Genomic DNA, 26330 nt, shown 5'->3' with positions numbered 1-26330 from the left:
CATCTCCGATACTATGATATAGGATTAATTAATTGTATATTGTTTAACATCCCACTCGACAAGCAAAGGTTACTGAGGACCTATTCTAACCCGGATCCCCACGGGATCTAAGATGTAGGACATCAGACAGAAATGAAATCGCCTTTCGGAGCACCCTGCAGTGCTCAAAATTTCAAATAATAAATAATTGCAAATAAAAATACAGTAGTAAATTCTAAAAGTTTTGGGTAAATTTTAAAAATCGCCTTTCTTTACATGCATGTACGCACAGTTGCAGTAGACAGGTCATCTCCTTTCCATCCGCCACGGTGGTTTAGAGGTAGAGCGTTCGCTTCGCATGCGGAAGGTCGGGGTTCGAATCCCGGCCACCACATACTTAAGTCGTTAAAACAGATAGCCAAACGTTCGGCATCGGGTGTGAATCGGAGATAACCTTAAAAGGGGATGTCCTGTGTCACAGTAGGTGTGGCACGTTAAAGAACCCTCACTGTCCAATGGCCATAAGCGCCAAGAATAGGCCTAGATTTGAAGTCCTTCACCGGTATTGGTGACGTCTCCATATAAAGTGAAAAATTCTTGAGAGGAACGTTAAACAAGATACAATCAATCAATCATCTCATTCCCCTGACCGATGGTCGTAGGTGAGACATGGTGGACGACCTGTATAGGCCACGGAGCACCAACCAGGTTTGTCTTCTGCCAATCAGATCAGGATGGGGCTGTCCATCCAGCTCTTCGCCTGACGTCCGAGTCTGCGGCCACCTTCCAAGGTTCCCCGTAAAACTGTCTTGGTTAGGCTGTTGTGTCCAAACCGTGTTAGCTTCCTCCTTTTCACAAGGGCTAGGAGGTGTTCTTGCGGACTTGCCCGTTAAGGTATTTGGGCAAGATCTCTCCAGGAGATCTCTGGCGATCGTCTGAAGCACTTGGTCTCAAACGCTAGGACTCTTCTGGTCGTCTCAGCTATTATGGTCCAGCTATCGCAGCCGTAGAAAAGGATTAACAAGACGAGGGCTTTGCACAGTGTAATTTTTGTTGGGGAGGTGATGTCTTTACCTCTCCAGATCTTGTCGAGTTTTGTCATGCTGAATGTTGCGATGGCGAGTCTAGCCTTGAATTCGGTGGTAGAGCGGCCGTCCTTTGTGAGTGCGGCGCCAAAGTATTTGAAAGCGTCTACCTCCTCGAGCTGCTGACCGTTTATGGTGATTTGTGCAGAGGTGTTGTTTGCGCTGTTGACCATGACCTTGCTCTTTTCACTGCTGACCTATATGCCAAAAGCCCTGATCTGCTTACCAGTCTGTTGGTGAGGGCTTGCAGTTCAGTGTTGCTGCCCCTCCCCCCACTAGGTCGATGTCGTTGGTGAAACATATGTTGTTGATCGTTCGCCCACCGATGGAGATTGTGGACCCAAAGTCATGTCGTGTCTCTCTCGTGATGTTTTCCAGGAAGAGATTGAACACGGCTGGGGAGAGTAGGCATCCTTGACGGACTCCAACCGTTGACTTAAATACTCTCCGATGTCACTGTTGAGGAGAATAGAGCTGTTGGCAAATTTGTACAGTGACTGGATGACTTGGATCAGACCCTCCTCGATGCCGAAGCCTTTCAAAACATGCCAAAGTCCTTTGTGCCACATTCTATCGAAGGCTTTTTTAAGTCTATGAAATTGTGGTATAATTCCTTTTGATGCTGTAGGTGTAGCCTACATTCACCTCTGGAAAATATGTAAATACCGGAACCGATGACGGTTTATGCTTCGATTGACGTTTCAACTCAAATATGTTTATTTGAGAGCTAGTTCTTCTAGTGATGTGGTAGGCTCTCTCTTCACGCAAGTTAAGCAACGGCGAACATTATCAGCACTTGGCTGGGTGACCGTTACACGTTACCAGTGGCGGATTTAAGAATGGGGGGGGGGTGCGCAGCCAGTCCCCCCCCCCCCCCCCCCATAAATTTTCAAATTTTAGGTAAATTGTGGTATCTTGTTTAGGAAAATGTACTAAACGATAAAAGAAGCAATAATTTCTTCCTCTCCCGGAGAAATAAATGACAAAATCTTTTGATTTCTTGAATTACTTTTTTGGGAGAACTTAATTTTTTCCAAAAACCCTTAAAATTTGCGTCATTTTACTAATTTCACCTGATTGAAAATTATAGAAAATAGTACAAATTACTTAAATAGGAGACAAATTTCACCTGTCTCATAAGGTGGCGCCCCCCGTAACCGCAATTCTTGGATTCGCCCCTGGTTTTTGACAAGGGTTTATAAACCTGGTTGGTTTCCAGGTACGTCTATGTTACACTGGTTTCTCAAATAAATACTTTCTGTTAAAGATACTCTGTATGTAATTGTGTATGCTGCTTTGGGTAGAGGTGGATATGTTACATAAACCAATTGTCCTATAACGTCGTCTCTTGCTACTCTCTGCAGCAGATTATAATCTACAGACAGTGTGTGAACAGATATGTTTTGCATTGGCTTTCATAGTTAATTTAGATATGTGAGGTATATGCAAACGTGCTTGTTTTTTGTGTGTTTTGTTTTGTTGGTATTGTATTTGAAGTGGATATTTCACTACTGAAATAATTTTGTTCCATAGCACCGTCTTTTGCTACCTTTTGTATCATATTATAACTCACAAAACAACATATTGTGTTATATGCGCATTTCCATTTCAGCGGAGTCTGTAATCAGTATAATTTATGACACCCCGTTATCCATGATGAGTATTGAGTATGTCCATTGCATATATGAACATTACATTATGTTTGTGTATTAGAGTTCTGTATTGTGATTTGAATCATATATGTTGCGGGTTATGTCCGTTTGAGCCTTATATATATATGGCGAAAATAACGAACAGTGATCAATCTCATTAACTCCCACAAGGAATACAAAATAAAGAGTTGGGCAAACACGGACCCCTGGACATACCAAAGGCGGGATTAGGTGCCTAGGAGAAGTAAGCATCCCCTGTCGACGCCATGAGCCCTATATCAGGTAAATAGAGTTACCCTTAGTCAAAATCAGCGTGCCAAGAACGGCCCAACAATCGGTATGAAACACGTCAGACAGCATTTTACCCAATGATAGGTTGTTTTGGCAAACAAGATGTTATAACGACCATAGAATCATCTAAGACTACGAAGATATTGTCAGTGAAAAAAACCTCCAGCATATTTTCTATTTCAACTTCAGAGTACTTGCATGGAATCAGAGTGGTGTTTAATTACAAATTCACAAAAATGAGCTAAACATAGTTTCACAGTTGATAAACTAGGTTTATCGACTGTAAACTATAGTTTACGGACCGTAAACTATAGTTAACGACGTTAATCTATATTTCACATCTGTAAACCATAGTTAACAGATAATCTATGTTTCACAAGCGTAAACTATAATTATGTTTGTTCCGTTTCTTATTATTATTATTTTCTTCTTATTCTTATTATTCCTCTTCTTTAGTGAGAAATTTGTCCGACCGATTTTGTGAAAGTGCTTCGACAGATCCACTTCAAACTTTGTGAGCTGATAGGGGGTCACTAGGAGGGGTGCATTCAACTTTTCAAATTTTCAAAATGGCCGCCGTTTCAAGATGGCGGCCAAAAAACGTCAAAAACTCAAGGTTGTCGGATTTCAACCAAATTCTATTTCTAGGGTAATTTAGTGACCCTGAGTTCATTTCCACCATCAAAATTTTTTTTTGAGCCGCCATTTTCAAAATGGTCGCCATATACCGAAATATTTCAAAGTGTTAAAATATCTACAACATTTGGGTTCTGGGGTAAATGGAGGGTCCACAATTCATTTCTAGCATCAGTATTTCCTTCCAATCTATTTTCAAATGTTTCAAAATGGCCGCCATTGAAGAAAATGGCGGCCAAATTACAAGTCCGTCGGATTTCAACCAAATTTAGTTTCTAGAGTTCTTTAAGGATCCTGAGTGCATATCTGGCATCAAAAACCATTTCTGACATGGGGAGGTGTTCGGAGACATTTGTGTTGGCATCCCAACACAGTTATAGCTCGTTAACATTGAAAACAATCATTAGCGATTGCAAAACACAGTTTATCTGATAAATACGGTTTCACGATTGTAAACTACCCAGCAGGTAAAGTTAGTTGGATTGACGTTGTATTGACGTCGATTTCTGACGTTGGATTTACGTTGGATTGTTGTTGAAAATGAAAGTTTTTTAGACGTCTTTTTCTGACGTCTACACAATGTCAGATTACAACGTCTACACAACGTCAGATTTCAACGTCTACACACAGTCAGATTTCAACGTCTACACAATGTCATATTACAACGTCTACACACAGTCAGATTTCAACGTCTACACAATGTCATATTTCAACGTCTACACACAGTCAGATTTCAACGTCTACACAATGTCATATTTCAACGTCTACACACAGTCAGATTTCAACGTCTACACAACGTCAGATTACAACGTCTACACAACGTCAGATTTCAACGTCTACACACAGTCAGATTTCAACGTCTACACAATGTCATATTTCAACGTCTACACAACGTCAGATTTCACCGTCACAAAGACGTTCATGATCCCATGGGGATCCGGGTTATAATAGGTCCTCAATACCCCTAGCTTGTCGTAAGAGGTGACTAAATGGGGCGGTCCTTTGGATGAGACCGCAAAAACCGAGGCCCTAGCTGTGTCAAACCAGTTGTGGCATGATAAAGATCCATCCCTGCTTAAAGGCCATATAAGAGCCGAGCATAGGCCTAAATTTTGCAACCCTTCACCGGCAATGATGACGTCTCCATATGAGTAAAAAAATTCTTGAGCAAGACATTAACAATATACAATCAATCAATCGACATCAAACTGACACCATTTTTGCAACATCAATAAGTTGAAATGTAATCATTTGAACAAGAGAACTCTTATTCTTGTCATTTTCCTTCTTTATTCATTGTTCATGAAATAATAATTCAGTCAGTAACACTATCAAATATCAGGGTGTCAAGTGAATTTTGGTCCAAAAAATATAGGACAAACCTCAGAAATATAGCACCTTTTTGAAGTAAATGTTGTATAGTTACAAATAGATGACACAAATTGTTTGTAATATACAGTACTGGTTTTGCTTCAGAATCCAACATTTCTTGCTTACCCTAAAATATAGGAATTTATAGGAATTTCACAGAAATATAGGAATTTTTGTGGAAATATAGGAATTTCTAGGAATAACCCCCAAATATAGGAACTTAAAGGAAACTTGACGCCCTGAAATATAAATCAAAGTTATCATTTGATTCCATTAATTATTTTTCGACCCGGCCACCTCCACCTCTCCGGTCTGGTGCATATTTAAGGTACTTCGCAACAGCCTCTCGGACTTCGTGTTCCATCGCATTGAATTGATGAACTGCACTTGCTACAAAAATAAAGAAGTATTTATTAAAAATCATCTTTTACAATATCTATTGGTAACAAGTTAGAAATTTAAAAATTCAAAATTTATTATCAAGGTTAAAGTTTCAGACAGAAAGACAAGTGAAAAACAAATTCATACCCCCTACTTTAGTTGCAGAAACATAACATTTTTAATGACATTAAATTTAATGAACCTGACATAGATAAACATACCTATCACTGCCTGAAACACTGATGTCGTGCCAAATGCCATCTTCCCTCTTTGCCCTTTATATTCATAAGGGACATTACATCATTTGTCATTATCCTGAAAATGTAATTAAAATATACCGTCTATGAAACACTCTTTCCCACATAAATAGTGAGTGAATGGGGAAGTAGATCGTTACACAGGTACAGCTGTACATATAAAATCGATGTGCACATACATGTGAATAAAATATTCATAGTGTCAGAATTAAAATGCATAAATATTACTATTAATAGTGTATGTGCATCGGTAAGGTGTTCACTTCATAAGCTACAATTCAATAAGCTATAGAGTGAATAAATTAAGCGATATATATATATATTACAAACGAGGACAAGAGTGATGTACATATACGTTTTAGTTTATTGTTATTTTTTATTTGATATACCAAACTTGTATATTGTTTAAACTTACTAAGGATGATTTCGTTCTACTCAAAAATTCAGAGAATTATCAATCAATATAACCATGCATATCATGCTAATGTTGCATACTTTGTGTATTAGTAAATGATGTACATTTGATGTTATAGTATTTCAAAATTAATGTTCTAAGAATTTGAATTTCTTTTGTTTACAAATCAAATTATACACAGGTCTTACAATTGCTAAATATGCAGAATGAATCATTTACATATCGATGCTGGCATTTATAAGATATTAATATTAACTACAAAACTATACTCACATTACCCGACTGTTCACCAGCTCTCAGACTTTGTGTTACAAGAATGGCTTGGGTTTTCCAAAACTTTGACCTACACAGCATATGAAATCCCGAAAAAATTGCATAACTAGGATCGGCTGTATGAGTCTTGGCCATAGCATCCCGCTGTGCCATTCCGCATTGACCCTCGGTAAACACATTGCATGAAAGGGGGATCCTTAATTAGAATTCCCAGAGCAGAGCATGCACACCCACAAGCAAATGAAATGAATTCATTTGTTCAACATATATTGTTGAGTTAAAAATACACTTTTATTATTTGTTTTTTGTATGTTTTAAAACTGACATAAGATATGATTACCGGTATACGGTAGATGTCGTAATTTCTCTCTCTGTAGCATGGCTTTCTGCATGCATGCTGCACAATTTACATGGGTTTGGGCAAATGCGATTACTTTTAACTTTTCTTTCACAGTAAACGACCAACTTAAAATAAGCAATTGAAATAGGCCGACTATTGTCTGGCGTTCTCTGTTGAGTATAAAGATTGAACCAAAATTCTTATCGTAGTCGTAATCTACGTGAAATAAAATATCCGGAAAGTTATGGTTTAAAATAAAATATTACAACTCTAATTTGAATAGGCTTTTGCCTATTTTAGACGACCAGACAAAATCAATTAATTACTATATCACACGCAGTTTCATAATTTCCACAACGTTGAAGAACTGACGTCGGGATATCGTCGTTTTCCCACATCAAACTGACCACAACCAATTATCAACGTCATAACGACGTCAATAGCCAACATTGATTAGACGTAGCAATTTGACGTCCATCCGACGTTGGAATTTAGTCATCTGACGTCGCGACCTAAATTCAACCAAAATCCGACGTCGATTTGACGTCACGTGTTTGCTGGGTACGGTTTACAAGTCTAAACTATTAATAAGTTTATCTTATAAATATAGTATCACAATTTGTGAAATTAGGATTAACAATTGTGAACTATAGTTAACGAATGTAAATTATAGTTTACAAATGTGAATCTGTATTTATCAGCAAAATCTATTGTTAACGTTTATTTAAAGACAAATAAACTTGGATTAGCATTTGTAAACTATATTTTACAACCGTTAAATATAGTTTTACGGATGAAAACTATAGTTAACGAATCGTTAACTATAGTTTACAGTTCGTAAACTATAGTTTACAGTCGATAAACCTAGTTTATCAACGGTGAAACTATGTTTAGCTCATTTTTGTGAATTTGGCGTGCCATAACTAGATATGAATATTTCCTTTTTCCATTTTTGTTGAAGAAGCAGCTGTCTATGATGTAAAAAAAAAAAAAAAAGTCTTTTTCTTTAATTTATCGTGAGGAATGGTCGTGTAAAGTGTTGAAAAGTCATGCGTTTTTTGTTGTTGATCTGAGAAAGGTTTTTTGCATACTAGTATCATTTTATTGTTGTATCAAGAAAGATAACTCTAAATTGATGGCTGGTTTGTTTGACTTGCAGGGGGTCTTGCGCACGCGCAGTCAATAAAATCAGCATGTTGCATTGTTGACAGGAAGAGGAAATTCCAAAGTATTGAAAGGTAAATTCAGATTAATGTACGTAATCTATTTAACGGTACATTAGTTTAATCGTTTGAGCTATATAGCTGTCTTCTTCTATCTGTCGGAAAGCGTTGACTGTTCGGAGTGTTCCTATCCCCACCCTGTGATTATTTACAGAACACAGTAAGTTTACATCATATCCAAATCAGGCACTGTATATATTGGCAACAACATTTTAGTACAATTTAAAATTGTTTGTTATATATAGCAAACTCTCACATGTAAAGCAGAGTTGCAAATTCGTTGGAAGCTCGTGATTGTTAAGATTAAAGATAGAAGCACTTGTTCAGGTCTAATTGGTCTTGGAGAGGTTGGGAACACTTTCCCCTACAGCTTGGACAGGTTGGGAACACTTTCCCCTACAGCTTGGACAGGTTGGGAACACTTCCCCTACAGTGAGATATTCTCACGAAAATTCGATTAAATACCTCTTGAGCAAGAATAAATATATCCCTTACAACCGAAAAAAACACCTGTGGAGTACATCCCTTCATGTTCCCATGTGTAAAGAAGAAAAGGTGCTAAAATGTCTGATACTTCTGCTAATTAAATATGTAAATCAAAACAAAAGCACTCATGATGTGTATTAGATTTCAGCCTCCTGCTTTCTTACGCAGCACCATTGATATGAAATTTCTTGAATGTGTTCTCAATTTTATAGAGATAATTCGTGTCATGTTGAGTGTGTGCCATACTTATTTAGCATTGCATGCAATTTGTCATTATTTTCAATCAAAACACATTTTTCTGGTAATGTTGACTTTCTCGCTAAAGAGGGATAATGGTATTTTAGCGAGATCTCACTTTAGGGAAGTGTTCCCAACCTGTTGGAGCCCAAGAAAGTCACACATATGTACATTATAAATAGTGTTGAATAATCGGAAAAATTTCATAATCGATAATCCGTCAAAATCAGAAAAACTATCAATCAATGATCGATATAACCGGTATTTACATGTAATCAGTAAATGTTTATTATTTTTGGGGTTATTTCTTTTTAGTTTTATAGATATGTGCAACATACACACATCTATTAACCTATTAATGAGGAATGAAATGGGTGGTTTTATTCTAGCCATAACATCCAGATTGGCTTTAGTTCTAAGAAACCCAAAAGTTTACAGACGTCTGACTTGGCTTTCCCTGGGTAGGGGTATATATCAAGTTATCAACTAACCCGAAACTCCTCCAACTCTAACCCTCGCTTTTATATCATGACGTGCAGGGGAGAGATGGAGCAGACTCCATATTGAAAAGTGGGAATTCATTGACACCAACTGGTGTTGCCGCATTGCTTAACCTTCACAACTTTATTTTGTGGATCTACCACCCATGAAGCGAGGATTCAGTTATCGGATGATTATTCTACAAGTTAATCATGGCTAATTCGATGCTATTGCCATGTAAAAAGCTCTAACACTGACAAATGAAGCATCACTTTGACTTTGGTCACCTCCTCTCCATTCAAGTTCTTTGCGCATGACATCAGTACACAAATACACAAATTCCAATCGGCGTCAAATATAGGCAAAGCAGCAACACTTGCTGGTGTCACTGAATTCCCACTTTTCATTATAGAGTCTGCTCTGACTCTCCCCAACACATGTCAGAGGAATCTCAGATTAGTTATCAACTTTGATTGTTGAGTTGATTTCAATATCCATGATGATGATGATGATATCGGAAGCCTTCTCCCTTTCCAAATGTATTTATTGATGTATACCTAGTTGATTCATTAATTGTGGGTTTGTGTTTGTGTGACAATTATGGAAAATGGAATCGATAATCGGAATCAAAGAGCCAAAAACGATCAACAATCGATTTTCGGCGACAATCATTTCATCACTAATTACAAACATCAGTTCCTATTCCATACGCGGTTTGTTGCCAAATAGTGATTTTAATATAGCTCACCTGAGCCATAGAATTGTTTGACGTTGTCGTAGTATACATACGGAATAAACTCTCTCCTCCTTTATTATTGGCAGCCTTGAATGCTGGTTTATATGGAACGCCAAATTAACATATATATATATATGTATCTACTTTAATGCCAGCTAATCAGGAGAGAGCTGTCTTTTGCTTTTATCATAATAAACATTGTACATTACAGGGCTCAAAATGATTGATGGTCCGATGGTCTGGGGCCAGTAAAATAAATTATAGATTTGGGCTAGTGATTTGTAAAGAGCATGTGGCCATGGGGCTAGTTAACTTAAAATATTTAAATATCAAAATTCCTCAACGATTGGGCTATTAAATATTAGACGTGTGTGCGTCCAGGTTTTTATCGCATGCAAAACAATTTTTTTATTTTACTTTTGTTAAGTTGTACTATGAAGTAACATGTAGATAAATTCACGAATGTTAATAAGAGCAAGTTGTTTTTAAAAGTGGAGTATGCAATCGGCAATCCTCGGATGATTCCTCTACACTTCACACAAACGTACGAATCACAGGAGGAGTCTCAAGTTAGTATATCTAAGAATGCGCATCTTCAGCTACAAGATTCTTAGATTTAGATGTCTAATTTACGATGTTTTCATAATCCAGTGACATTACACTTTCACAAATGACAAAAAGGTGATGATGATGCCCACTTTTTTTTTAAGTATAACTGAAACTTTTAACTGAAAAACATGCATAAGAATAGTAAGATTATGACATCTTTTAAACCCACTATTGATGCTAGTTTGAATAAACAAAATATTAGGTCCAATCATGAAAAATTTTCACTATCATTGCAGCATATGGAATTTCAGACATTCATTTTCATACCCACTGGTCCAAAAGGACAGTAAGTTATCAATTGACCAGTAAAAATTGAAGTTGATAGCCTAAGTGACCAGTAAATAAAAATAATTCTTTCTAGCCCTGTCTTATCGTAGTTTTCATGTGTATAATTATGAAAATGCCCAAACAATATGGGATTTTCGAGATACAGTTACACTCAACTTTTATCGCGTGTTGAATGTAATTTGTAGGGCATGTCACTTCCGAATTACAATAACAACTAAGTAAACCAGCCTGGAATACTGTAATTGCTATCAAATTCCTACATTAAAAGGCTGTCTTTGAAAGAAAGGAATCACTACAACCATTTTAATATAGGAAATTGCATTTAAGGAGGTACTCTACATCGTCATAATGGCTGACTTCCTTTTAAAACATGGATGAAAATATAAATATCAGCAATATTTGCCTATTCGTTTCAAAAATCATCACCGAGCTAAGTAATTCGCAATTCACCTTTGAATTAGAACGCTTTGGTCGATATAGTATTGCGTTGTGTGACGACACAATTGAATCTGTTAGTAATACAATTGCGAAATGCAACAGAAACCCTCATTGGTCCATATGTATAAGTCCGTCCAAATTCCCTTATACGGGAGTAGTCGGCATTTGAAAACATGACGGCGAGATGGAAACAAACTTCAAAGGAAGAAAGAGAAAAAGCTGTATTCTTGTGTTGTTGTCTCATAAATTTAAAATAAAAAATTTCCTAACATATTTTCCTACTATACTTGTGTCCAAACATACCTTCAAATATTTATTAAAGCCCCATATGACCCAAAAACTCGCAGCTTTTGATGATTTCGTTCGTTGACGTAGCCATGTTAGGTAGTCAGTGAATTCGTATCCCGGTTCATTTCCATACTGGCACAATAGCGTCTAGATGTGAACTAATACCCCACAAATATTTTAGCTAAATATTTTAAATAATATATCATCCCAGTTCCATTAAATGATAATTATTCAAATAGCTAAACTCACGGCAATGCGGCTTTCATTAGTCTGGGCCGGTCTCCATCTCTGCCATTTTTGAGTGTTAAGGACCATAATGGGCTTATGTATAGCATTTTCGTTAATCAAGAGCTTATTTTAGCTTTACAAAAACTATTTTTTAATTTCTATTAATTATTTGTGTTGATAATAAATGAAGAGCGAATACATAACTTACAACCAATTTTATGAATAGATACTAATAACAACAGAGTTCGAGTTGACCGGCTACTAACATGGCTACGTCAAGAAACGAAATCATTTGAAGGTGCAAGTGTTTGGGTCGTGTTCGGCTTCAATGAATATTTGAAGGTATGTTTGGATACAAGTATAGTAGGAAAATATGTTAAGATTTTTTTTATTTTGAATTTATGAGACAGCAACACAAGAATACACCGATATCAGGCCTCAACCGTGCGCAGCTTTTGGTGCCCCGTAAATAGAAGGTTTTTATAAGAGGTGGATCTGTAGCTCTCTGTTCCATCAAAATATTTTTTCAGAGAGCTAGTTTTCCAGCTAGTAGTTTTCTAGTCCGTCAGTCTTATCTGATTACCTGAATCCGCTCGAGAAAGTGGGCGGACTGTAATCGGCCAATGAAAACTCTTGTTGTATTACACAAAACATGTCATTCAAGCTGTTCAATCATCTCATTCAATTGTGTCGTCACACAACGCAATACTATATCGGGTAAAGCATTCTAATTCAAAGGTGAATTGCGATAACATGTTGACTACTGAACTGCAAATCGCGGGTTCGAGTCCAGCAGGGGTTTTAAATTTTTTTTCAGATTGCTTTCTACTAAAACTGCATTTTTTCACTAAATAAGGTAAATTTGAAAGTTTTCAATTTCAAAATATTGTTGTTCATATCCTCCACTTTTCATCCATATCAAATTTCTCTGTTGTATCTGCACATGTATACCTCCTTAATAAATTATGTGAGTTGGTGAGAGAAATAAATCTAGGGAATATCTTGAGGATATTGGTAAAACTCATGCCTTGCACCCAAGAATACACGTCTAAATGCACCCTTTTCCTTCCGTGTAATTTGCATTCAGGTACTTAGCACCAATAGTGACTTGGATCGTCATCATAGAACTGCGCATAGCTCTTTACGGACAGTCTGCTAATGAAACACCATTTGTATCAATGTCAACTTTGCCCTACAATTGCTTACTATCATGTGACTGTGGTATGTAAACGTCAATTTTAAACTGTCATTCTGGCACATCTCGAAAGTTCCGTATTTGCAATTTCAGACCAAGAAAACTTGAATTTTATAGTCAAGTACATGCTAGTGGTGGGATGCATCGTGATACTCATCTTTGCGATATACATTTTCCAAATATACTATAACATCACAAGTCGGGTATTTTTAGTCCGCCTAGCAGAGAATGAAAGTAGAACACAAAAAAACCCATAGTGGTCTACATAACATTAGCAAAACCAACTGGAAGGAAGTTTGGCTTACCAGTTTACGAAAGGGAAAACTTTAAGAAAAATCTCATTCAATTTTGTGAAGTTTTTGGAGCATTGTGATATTTATTTTATTGTAGTCAAGTAACTAGCTGAACCAAGTGATTTTTTGTCTTTTTTTTTTTTTAACTGAATAAATTTGAAATCCGTTTAAACTCACCTGAGCCGAAGGCTGTTGGTGTTGTTGTCATTGTAAACTTTTCTCCTCCAGAACCACTGGGCCAATTTCAACCAAATTTGGCACAAAGCATCCTTTGGTAAAGGGGATTCAAGTTTGTTCACATGAAGAGACATGCCCCCTTCAAAGGGGAGATAATCACAAAAATGCAAAAATAGTGTGGAGTCATTTAAAAATCTTCTCAAGAACCACTGGGCCAGAAGAGCTGAAATTCATATGAAAGCTTGCTGTCATAGTGCAGATTCACGTTTGTTAATACCATGGCCCCTGGGGGTAGGGTGGGGCCACAATAGGGGATCAAAGTTTTACATACAAATATATAGGGAAAATCTATATATGAACCACCGGGCCAGAAAATTCTATATTTACATGAAAGCTTCCTAGCATAGTGCAGATTCAAGTTTGTTAAAACCTTGGCCCCTGGGAGTAGGGTGGGGCTACAATAGGGGATCAAAGATTTACATGGGAATATGCAGGGAAAATCTTTTAAAATCTTCTCAAGAACCACTGAGCCAGAAAAGTTTACATTTGCAGGAAAGCATCCTGATATAATGCAAATTCAAGTTTGTTAGAACCATGGTCCCCGGGGGTAGGTTGAGGCCTCTATAGGGGATCAAGGTTTTACATAAAATATGTAGTGAAAATCTTTTAAATCTTCTCAAGAACCACTGGGCCAGAAAAATTTACCTTTACATGAAAACTTTCTGACATAGTACAGATTCAATTTCGTAAAAATCATCTTTACGGTAATTCTCAACTTATTATAGATCAACGGATTTATCAAATTGCACATCTTGCAAAGTACCATGGTTTAACCAGGGCTCGAAATGATTTATATATTATTTATTATTATTTTTACTTCACTGATTACAGATTTTATCATTATTTTTGTCATCCCTTTTAAAGAGAGAGGGGGGGGGGTTTAGAGGTAGGGGGAGAGAGACTGCTTCAAATGGAAATATGTAGAACATACATGTAGTATATATAACACACTATTGAGAGGTGTCTGGAAATATGTTTTAATGCTTTCATTCAGAGTGATATTTTGTGATGTGTTGCACCTTTCAAAGTAACAATCTTGTATTCATTGAACTACTTTCGTTCGTTGTTTGATGTTGTAATTCATGCATTGCTAAGTGTTTAAAAAAGCTGTCATGATTCACCCGAGTCATCTTTCCCTTGACACAGTGGTCATTATGCAGGTGTCACTATTTATTTTTGCATCTTCAGTGTTAGTTGTATATTACTTGTAGTAGGGAAAAACAAGCTTCTGAAGGACATCAGAAAATAATTATATATCATGATGTGTTTGTTTAATTCAGTCCAGATCATTTTATTGGCTCCCATATCTTTCATATTGCCACACTCGGCACTCGAGTGTTACCCAAAAGAGAAAAGAAAATGAACATGCATGGGGGCCTCTAAAATGATTTTCTATTATCAAAATTCCTTCAGGTTCTATTAATTGTGCAAAATATTTTGGTTGGCAATTCAGGTGATGTCATTCTTTCTAGGGACTTTGAAAGTTGAAAGCTGTTTTTAATCTACAAAATCTCTTTTCACTTTGTTTTTTTCAATTTTGATGAAAAGACACTTCACATGTGCTCTGAAATATTTCAAAAGTAGACAATTATGAGCAAACATATTACATCAACAGGCTTAATCCCTTAAAGCCAGTGATTTTTCATTATTGAATTTTACACTCATGGACCTAAAGAACCTCAGTGTTTTGTGGTCCAAAACTTGGCCTTGAAATTAAAGTTTTCTGTAATGGCATAACCAGCGACTTTAAAGATTTCAGATTTTTGATTGCCTTTTACCATCAGTGCTTTTCACTTTTCGTAATACAGATGTAGGCTAATTATGCAATGGCTTCAACAAAATTGAATTGACCTTTTTTTTCTTTTTTTTTTTTTAATACATAGAAACCACTTATCCATGTCATAAAACCTAGTGTCAGAGTGCATAGTTTCTGTTAAAATAAGTTCACTTAAGAACGAAAAATGTTTAAGTAAGCTTTATGAACATTGGCAGATCAATATTCCTGCTGTTAATTATACAGTTTGGATTACATGTGCCGTACTTTTTAAAAAATGGTACCCATTTCTCAGCTTGAAAGCATTCTGAATTTTAGACCAAAGAATACAGAAGATATTTTATTGCACATTCCTATGAAGATTCTCTGTGGAGGGTCTATTGTCCACAGAATACTATCAACAAATCAATTTACTTTGCTTGTACATTTAAGAACATTTATTAGACGTACTCAAATTTGTTCTACCAAAATTATAAATTTCATGGTCCCCTGGGTAGAGGTTCTGACTGAAGGGCGGGGCCAAACTTGGTATTATATATAGTGTATATATGTAAAACATTCAAATGATATCTTCTTTAATGCTATTGAAATTAAATAGATATTTAGAAGGAGTAGGTAGTCCTTTACCTAAATTGTAAATTTCATGATACTATGTTATAGTGATTATTGTCTTTATCATTTGAAAGACTTTAAGTTTGCTGATACAGTTTAAAACTAAATGCATATTTAGGAAAAGCAGAAAAAAATGTACCAAAATTGTGAATTTCACAACCTCAGGGATTTAGATTATAGGACAGGTTCATTAGTCATACATGTTAATGTTACATATAGTATATTATGTAAAGTCTTTCATCAGTATAGGCACTAATTCAGGGGCATATAATTTTAAAGAACACATCTTGTTTTATACCATTGCTGAATATTAGGATTTAGCTTGGATATTCAAAACAGGAATTTTTTTTCTAGATTTCATAGCCCTTGAGACTGGTGACAGGGATTTATTTAATATCTAGATTGTTTTTACTACCAGTAAAAGGTACCTTTCCCCTTTGGCAACAAATGGATATTTCCCCTTCCACAGATAAAAAAATCCCCTTCATTTGTAGAAACTTCACAAATTTGTATAAGAATTTAAAAAAAAAAAAATCATTCTTTAAATATTCTAAGTCATTTTAAACTTACAATATAGATAAAATGAGTAATCAATCACATTATATGGCTGTTATAATCTGTGGATATTATATTCCATGGATATCCCCATCCCCAGGAAGCTTATGACTACATTCTCAAAAATTCCCCTTAGATATAAAATGGGTAGTAACATCTAAATGCTGGATAAATCCCTGGGTGATACTTGTAACTAACACCCAGGTGATAAGGCCTGTGGTCCTCTTGTTGAAAATAAAAATCTTTTGGACTCATAAATATCAAACAACTAAAAACAAAACCTCTACCAAAATTCATGACCTGTTGATTAGAGTCCGTATGCATCCTATATGGTTCATATGATGTTAATGCATTATTTTCTCCAGTCAGTCAACTAAACAGAGTGCTTAGTGATAACGAGCAGAAAGGTCATATCAGAAATGTGAAACTCATGTCCTTTAGGTCAGAGGATTAGACCCCTTAGTGTGGCGTTATGGATTACTTAAAGTGGTGTTTTTTTACGTCCCTTTTGAAAATTTTTTACACAATGTGTAGAGATGTCACCGGCTTTAGATGAAGTGCCACAAATTCTTACCTATGCATGGCACTCAACAGGTCGTAGCAGTAACAGTTCTAATGTTGCCAGTGTCTACATTGACATGTGGCCTTTGTTTTTAAGGTCATATCCCAAAGAGTGGTGACTTTCACTTCTAATGCCGGGCGCTTTAATAGTGAAGGAATGGTCACTACTATGTTAAAAGTCTTAAAAAGTTAGGTTTGATATGGTGCCAGATTCAGAATCAAATCCAGGCCTCCTGGTTGTGAAGCAAGCCTCCTATCCACTAAACCACCATGAATGGTGGAATATTGACATGACATGAAAATCTTTTTCACTCCTTTAACATGCAGTAGACTTTAGACATGGTAAAAGTTCAAACATATCATGATCTTGTGTCATGATTCCGATCCATGTTCAAAGGTTGCCTGTGACCAGACAATATACTCAATGACCCAGAAATCCTAGTCATTTTACCAAGATGACAAGATCCCAGAAGCATTCGGTTTGAAAGATGCTGTCATTGCACCATCAACATGCAATGTTTTTAATTCAATAGTTTTAGTCAGTGACACTGGTGGTTAGGCTGTCAGACTCTCGACCGAAAGGTCGTGGGTTTGAGTTCTGGCCGCGGTAGGGCCGACGTTGTTTCCCTGGGAAAGGCACTTTACACGAATTTCCTCACTCCACCCAAGTGTAAAAGGGGTACCTGGCTATAGACAGTGAAAGATATTGTTAGAATGTTAGTGCTCTAGCGCCTGTAACGGCAGTTTGCACTGTATGCTTCCCAGGAAGCTGAGAAAGTTCTAGATTGATATAAGGTCTGCCGGGGTAATAATGTATTGTAAAGCGCTTTGAGCAGCATACGCTGGAAAAGCGCTATATAAAAACCGATCATTAATTATCATTATTATTACAAGATGGGATGTAAATGATTATATACATGTAAAATTGACTATCATATGTCTACATTTTCATTTCTGATGTTAAAAAAATATTTTAAAAGCAAGATGATGTGGTATTTGGGTGCATTGAATGAAATATTATGAAGGATTTATTATGTCATGGTAACTAAATGTGCTCTTGTATTATCATCATGATATATCAATGTTTGAAAAAAATTATCTATCCAAATCTCAAATTTATTCTGAATATTTTAACAAATTCGAAGGAGATTTGGAGATAAATAGAAAAATAGATCACAAAAATCGCACCATAGTGATTTTCTAATTTGCTTGGGTTTGAGAGTCATATCTGTGACATCAACATAACATCTAGTTTGATTGGCTATGATGTCTTAGCTAGTAGAGTGATGATAGCCACTATCATGACGTGGGGTCTGTGATATTCTGATATATTTTAATCACACGATCATTGTCATGCCTTAACTGTACCCTGAACAGAAATTATTGTATTTTAGACAAGATACCAGGTATATTTTAAATTTTTTTGTGTAAATGTTTATTTGGTATATACATACATACAAACATACATAAATAAATGTCTAGGATAACCCATGAAAGCTCGAAAGCTTATTTCCAATGGGGTCCTTTGATGTACAGATGTATGCGCTAGGGTATCTTTTATGTGGGAGGAAACCAGAGTACCCGGAGGAAACCCACGTGTCCGAGCGGGTGACCACCATACCCTCTCACATACAACCACTGTCGGTCACAGGGATCGAACTCGAGTCTCAGCGGTGAGAAGCGAGAGCGCTACCTTTGCACTACTCGGACACCTGGGTTGACACCATTGGGTATCAGTATTAAATGTTTACTTTTATAATAATGATTGGGAGAGAAATGAATTTGCACAATGTCCTTTAAACACTATCAGATATTCATTTAATGTATAGATATTGCTAGTCCCAGATGATAGGGGGCTAGAGAAGCCGGCGACAGTTTGTTTTAACTCAGGTTGATCAGATAGAATTTGTCTTGGAATCAGACACAATAACTAGGATTGAAAATAAATTTTACCTGTGCAATATATTGAGTGAATTTTGGTCACTTCCCTGACAAGCGGTAGGTGTTTTGGTGAGCCTTAAACACAGTAGGTGTTATACATGTAATGATTAATACTGTAAATTTGTAAGCAAGCAATGTGATAAGAAAAAGTAATTCAAATTTTTTACATCTTCCCATCTAATGTCTTCTATGCAAGGATAACAACATATTTGTTTGAATGTTTTTTATTCATCCACATAAACAGAGACCGACTATTCATGTGGTGTGCTGTATAGTGTGCATTGCATTGAAATGATCCAAATTAATGGGTAAAGTTGATAATTGGTTTAAATGTACAATATTATGACACTTGGCTGTTTATTGTCTGTGTATTGCAGGTCCTTGGCAGACAAAAGTGTTTTACAATGGGTGTGGCAAGGCCTATTTTTACAGATAGAATGTAAAAAGGTAATTTAAGTACCAGGCTCATTGTGTACTCAAACTTTTTAATGTTGGCAGTCATGCAGTTCTTGTTTAATAGTAAGTATGTATCATTAGCTTTTAAAGTTTCATTCTTAACAATGTTTATTGTAATTGGTAAATTTAACACTTCAGAATGTTTATATGTTGGTTTGGTTAAATTTATATAACAATTTTTTTATAGCAAGCAATTTTATGAATGAAAATCCTCTTTTGAAACAATGTTAATAGAGTCTGTGTCATGTGTAAACGTTTCTTCATTTATTTTGATAAAGGAAAAAGGAACCATTGACCACTTCAAAACCACCATCATCTGTTAAATCACTGCTGAAATAAGCTTCTAATGACCATTGTTGATTGGGACACCATTCAGCTACAACACCATGTAACTCTGGTATGTTCAGATAATAGATAGTATAACACAATACATATAACAGGATTGAATTTGTCTGTTCATCTGTCCATTTTCCATTGCCTGATATCTGTCCCATCTTTGAGTCTTTTGACAGTCAGACATTTTCCGGGCACTTTCTCCTATACCCACTCTTGTGTGTTGACATCTTGTGCTCTAACCATAGGATTTTCATCTGTCTTTTGAATTCATGGTTGATGTGCCCTTCTTTTGTTCATGGCAATTGTATTTGAGCACTTTTGTTAGTGGCAATCTTATTTGAGTGCAGATTTGGGCTTGACTTGTTCTACTTTTCATATACTGCTATTTTTTTATGATGCCAAACTTATTGTAAGATACCAGTATGTTTAAGATTCCAAGATATTATGCAATCAACATTGATTTAGAACATACACTAATTTTTATTTTACGTAGAGAATAATCCTTACCCAATGTCCCCAAAACTGATATTGGGAAAGAGTCAATGTGGGATGTAGTATTGAAAAGGTTGTAAATTATTACTTTTATTGCTACTTATGATTAGTAATGATATACAAATACAGAAATGAAGAAACTTCATGCATTGTTTGTGAGCAGATTATTTAACCTGAAAAATATTAAGCATTCTACATGTTTTGTGTGATATGAAATATGTATCCATGTAATAGGAATCCTTATTATTAAGCATGTGATATGGATTCATATTAACCCAGGGCTCGAAATTAGTGAGAAATACTCGCAAAATGAGAGTGCATTTGAAAAATAGGGAGTAAAAATAGTGGACACTCGAAAATCTTAGCGAGTGGTGATTTACATACTATGATCGTATTGTATCCGTTTTATACGGTGATGCACTATTCGCTTTTCTTAAACTTGCACTCTGAATCATACAAACACTTTCATCAACGACCGATTTCAACAACCGTTTCTATCCGGAATTTTCTTTTATGATTTTTTAAGAAACTCGGAGTCAAACAAATGCTTTAGAGGTCGGACATCGCATATCGACATCTGCCACGAGTCCTGTTCACCTATAGGGGTGATTAAATTGAATTCCAAGTATAAGGTTTTTGTTATTCATTTATCTAAAAAAAAAATATTGGAGTCTATGTTTTACCACGTCTTCCGGTAGTTATTTTTATCAGAATCATGAGAATGTCCTATTTAGATTTATTGTCATATTGAGGTCGGGTTGTAGTGATGCTCACCGCGTAGACGATTATCAAAAAAGTCCATAGGACTTGTGATCGTGCTGCTTATAAAACCATGAGTCCGTTATTCGCTTTAAAAAATCACTAGTGACAACCCTGATGTGGCATGAAATTCGAAGACTGGATCTAGACCTGCGGTAGACAAGTTGTGGATTAGAGGTGCGATAATCAATTAAAAGACCTAAACATTGCACCATATGACTTACGTAACTTAGTGTCTTGTCCAAACGATGCCTGTTGACCCACTAGGCTCAGTAATGATGGGGAAAATCATTTAAAAAATATATTTAAAAAAAGAACACTGCTTCATTATTTTTATTTTAGCTTGTAGGTTTTCATTTTAGCCTGTGGATTTTTTACCCACAGGCTAAAATTAGCCTGTGGTAGAAAAAGTTAATTTCGACCCCTGTAACCAAGCACATTGTAGCTATTATAATTATACCTGTATTTGCAAAAAGCTTGAATTTAGTACTAAGTATGTGCCAATATCAGAGTTCACAATGAGGTAAGAAAGATTCTGTGTCTGCAGGACAATTACTGATTGAAAAATCTTTCCTATTGAAATTCAACCCAAAGCAACAGATTGCATTCTTTGCTCTCAGAGTAGCCAATATGTATGTTGGTGTAAAACCACATTGATAAGAAGTCACATTTTATCTAGAAGTTTGGAACGCTGTTTTGGAAACAAAAGGTTATTTTGGCTTATCATGTACTAAGCTATATTTTTTATACTGATCAATAATTATATTCTTGTAGATATCCACCTTAAATGGTCTTTGAGAGAAGTTTTGAAAGATCAAAAGACCACTTCTTTAGAGCTTTAAGCCATAGGATAACTACTGACTTGTCATGATGAGTAGGCCTAAAAAATGTAGGAATTTTGGCATTGGGGGTATCGACTTTGTGGAAATCTCTAAGAGAGATCCATGGAGAAGAAGTAGTCACACATTTGCTCATGAAGTACAGCAGTCTGGGTTGACAATAGAGATAATAAGACCTGCAATTGAAAAATCGGGCCCAAGATATTGAAGTTGATCGAGGGATTTTTCTTTTATTGTTAGCGATAAAGTTTGTGACATGCAGTATCAAAATTTATAGATCAGACAGTCACATTTTGTGTAGAATTTTCAAAATTCATTGTGACTTCAAGAAAAACTGAAATTTTATTTGTTTACCATAATGCAGTCATCTTATTGATAATATGACAGTTTTCATTGGTGAAATATTTGTAGCAAATTTTGAAGTTTTGTTAGTGTTCAAACAATATCTATCAGATTATGACATAACACTAACAACAGAAATATCTGTAAAAAAATTAATTTGCGCCTTCCATAAATGGAATATTTTTACGTTAAGTTAGTAGTTGTTAAGAAGAAAGGTGCCTCATCAGGCAAAGATAACAAACTGTGAATCAGAATAGATCCATTGTCACTTCATGGTAACAGACATCATACTTGTTACCTAATTTGATTTGCACAACTTTGTTTGAATGGCAGTAGAAATTTGATATCATTTTCAAATATTTTACATCTTCAGATAAAAAAATAAAGTAAAAGCAAATGCTTATAGATGTAAAAATACTCAGTGATTAAGTTACTGTTGTGTAGATATTTAAGGGGGGAAAAATTTAGTCCCAGTATTCATATAAAGTGAATGTGTACTACTTGGAGTTGATAATTTACAGCCCAAACATCTAATCTACCTTTTCCATGGGGCATTTCTTGCCATGTTATCAGAGTTTTTTCACCTGATTAATTCATTTTTGCCATTAATTTGTTTGCCCTCTACAAAAGCTAAGTGTAACATTCCATTTCAGTGCTGCTTAACATAAATGGCATTGCAAAATTTTGAGACATTAATGAAGCTTTTTGGACCCCCTGCTGTAAAGTTACAAGAAGACAACATTTATTATTGCATGTCATTATGTTTAAAGGGTGCAATTTTTACTGCTTCAGATTTTCATAGTGAAATATAGAAAGGAGATTTAACATAGAATTTTCATATTTATGATCATTGTGTATTAACTAGGTTTTGATGAGCCTGGCCTACCACATGTATCTATGAGAATTACAGATAAGCATAAACACCTGGTATGTATTAATTATTTTGACCTGTTTGATAAGATGAAGTATTTCTATGTACTTCCATAAAACTTTTTGAAGCAGTCAATTTCTGAGTTTGTACCAATTATACATGTTAGTAAAACAGATACAGATATGAAGGACTATTGAAAAGTTTTTGATATTGTTTAATGAAATTAAAACATGACATTTTGAATATTTTTGTAAATGTCAGAAAATTTCGGTTTGATTGTGCTCATCACAGAAAATATTTTGTGAGGATTATGGTGTAGGCTGATATTTTACGTCATATTTAAGATATTTCTATATACTGATGTAAAAATATTTTGTGACGATTATGATGTAGGCTGATATTTTACGTCATATTTAAGATATTTCTATATACTTACGTAAAAATATTTTGTGAGGATTATGATGTAGGCTGATATTTTATGTCATATTTAAGATATTTCTATATACTTACGTAAAAATGGATGACAATTAGAACAACAATTCTTCTTAGCAAAGGGCATACTGCAAAGTCCGTGCCTTATAAGGGCTTACACCAAGAGATATTAAAGCTGATTTGGTCTAAGTATATGGAGATCAATCACTTACACATACATCAGTGGTGGACGCATTGTTTTAGATCAGACAGGAAGTCACTTGAAGATTATTCTTGTTAGAGTTGGCCGTTGTTAACATATAGTGGAAAAGACATTGATGCTATGAAAATGCAATCACTGATGATTCAATTAAGATATACTATGGGATACTTTGCAGATATTATAAACATTGATTTGTCAGCTGTTTTAAGCATTTTAAAAGAACAGTTAAAGCTCAGGAAGCTTGTGCCCAGTGGGTTCCTCATCACCTTATGGAAAAGCATAAATGCATCTGAGTAGAACTGGCCACCCAATTACTTGGTATTAATGAGATTTGTGATCAACAGCTACTGAATGAGATTGTAACTGGTAACTAAATCATTTACTTTTTGAACCTGAAACTAAATGAAATAAAAAAAATTAGATCAGAGAGAATGACAGCCAAAGGTTGTGAAACATTATTTAAAAAAATGCACTGGCTCACAAATTTTACTTAGTAACAGACTATTTGGAGGAAAATAGAATTGCTGTTTGCCACATCCACCTTACAGTCCTAATTTAGCTCCATGTGATTTTAAAGATATTTTTTTACTGGAAGAACAATTAATTTGCAAAAACCAAAAATTATTAGAGGAAATTTGGTCTACTTTTATATTGCTGAGTTTACCAGTGTTCATCGATTCTGCAATGCAAATGAACAGAAACATGTTTTTCCATGGTGATTTTGCTGCACATAAAGACGGCTCTAATAAAATATCTAGGTTCGTTGATTTTAAAAGTGAGCCCTTGAATTTACCTTGACACAAAAACAACTGCAACACCCATTTTTCTGTGTGTTGCAGACAAAATATAACTTCTCAGGGCATCCAATAAATGAAAAGGTGAAGATAATGAACAGTGATCAATCTCATATAACTCCTATAAAGAATACAAAATTAAAAGTAGGGCAAACATGGAACCCTGGACATACCAGAGGTGAGATCAGGTGCCTAAGCATCCCCTGTTGACTGGTCACATCCGCAGTGAGCCTTATACCTTGATAAGGTAAATGGAGTAATTTGTAGTCAAAATCAGTGTTTAAAGAATGGCCTAATAATTGGTATGAAATACATCAGACAGCATTTGACCCAATGACAGGTTGTATTGGTATACCAGATTGTTATAATGACCATAGATTTTGCGAAATGCTGACAGTAAACGAGACTGTTGAAACACCTATAACATCAATTTATTTGTCTGTAGCTTGTCTCAATTTAAAAACTGATCATACGCAGAACAAGCTCTTGCATATTGAATCGGTTGTGAGACATAAACACCATATGCAGGTGATAATGGAATATTGCTACATAGATATGGGAAGTTGACGATGGAGAAGCTGAAATCATCCTGTTTGTCATAAAGTTGAGTTGTTACTTTGCCATTAACATCTATATTCAATAAAATATCTAAGTATGAAGCAGATATGGAAGACTGTGGTGTCTTTTATTTCAAGTTCACTGGAATATATTGCATCGACATATGAATGAAAATTATTATTGTTAATAGATAAAATGTCGTCGATATACCTATATGTGGAGTTGAAGGCCACAGCAAGAGATTTTTTCTTCTCATATAGAAACTTTTGATTTAATTCTACCCCATATGATTATAAAAATAGGTCAGCTGATAAAGGAGCACAATTCATGCCCATGTAAATTCCAACAAACTGTTGGAAGATATTGTCAATGAGGAACTCCATCATCTTGTTAATATTAATATATTGTCAATGAGGAACTCCATCATCTTGTTAATATTAATATATTGTCAATGAGGAACTCCATCATCTTGTTAATATTAATATATTGTAATGAGGAACTCCATCATCTTGTTAATATTAATATATTGTCAATGAGGAACTCCATCATCTTGTTAATATTAATATATTGTCAATGAGGAACTCCATCATCTTGTTAATATTAATATATTGTCAATGAGGAACTCCATCATCTTGTTAATATTAACTTCACAGTACTTGTGTATAGAAACAGAGTGGTGTTTAACAAAGTAAGTTTTTGAATAGCTGAACACTAGATATGAATAGCTGAACACTAGATATGAATAGCTGAACACTAGATACGAATATTTCCTTTTTCCATTTTTATTGAAGAAACAACTGTCTATGATGTCAAAAAGTCTAATCTTTTTTGTGAGAAATGGTCGTGTAAAGTGTTGAAAAGTCATAAATTTTGACGTTGATTTGTGAGAAGTTTTGTGATTTCAAATATCAAACTAAAAGTTCTTTAGAAATTTTCAGAATACACATTCAAGAAGAATCCATCCTTAAGCATTAATGATATGGAAAATAATGAAGAGAAAAAAACTGTTCATCCTCACATCTTGATGTCTTTGGATTGATGGTTTAACCTAGATTTAATTATCTATATTGGATAAATAATTTTAATCATGTATATTGTGTCTTGTGACAGCTAGGACAGTTTCCCCCATTTTTGCAGTGACGTACATTGGTTTTCAAGTTTCATCTTGATTAAATTCAAATTTCATAAGATGTGCAATTTAAACTTTCAAATATTTATTGTCAAAATGATTGCATTGTTATGGGATCAGGCTTAAAGAATTCAATCTGGGTTGTCACATTAATTCCACTGCATGTTTAAGTTCTCCAATTAAATTCTAATCAAATTCAACAATCTCTAGGGGGTATGGAATGGTGGTATTGTTATTAGCTAAAGTGTAACCCCCCATG

General features: G+C 35.3%; 1 protein-coding gene and 1 long non-coding RNA gene across 12 annotated transcripts in view; one reads left to right on the top strand and one right to left on the bottom strand.

Moving 5' to 3' along the window:
- Positions 1-4913: 4913 nt before the first annotated feature.
- LOC125680781 (uncharacterized) lies at positions 4914-7232 on the bottom strand. Its single transcript, XR_007372075.2, has 3 exons — positions 6341-7232; positions 5617-5710; positions 4914-5404 (listed from the first exon to the last, which is right to left on the bottom strand). It is a non-coding gene; the product is annotated as an uncharacterized LOC125680781 (long non-coding RNA).
- A 594-nt stretch (positions 7233-7826) lies between these two features.
- Positions 7827-26330, top strand: part of LOC125679683 (zinc finger protein GLIS3-like) — a 39769-nt gene continuing 21265 nt past the window's right edge. For 2 of the 11 annotated variants that reach the window (XM_048919098.2, XM_048919105.2), the window contains exons 1-4: positions 7827-7918; positions 19239-19308; positions 19596-19714; positions 22951-23012. The gene's annotated coding sequence lies outside the window, so the exon portion shown is untranslated. Of the gene's footprint in view, positions 8064-10393; positions 10412-19238; positions 19385-19595; positions 19715-21678; positions 23013-26330 lie in introns of those variants that run through there. The other 9 variants (XM_048919104.2, XM_048919106.2, XM_056154490.1 and 6 more) reach the window with 8 other exon arrangements.

The sequence above is a fragment of the Ostrea edulis genome, chromosome 2 (genome assembly GCF_947568905.1).
Source record: "Ostrea edulis chromosome 2, xbOstEdul1.1, whole genome shotgun sequence".
NCBI lineage: Eukaryota > Metazoa > Mollusca > Bivalvia > Ostreida > Ostreidae > Ostrea > Ostrea edulis.
This window is presented reverse-complemented; position numbering and strand designations above follow the sequence as displayed.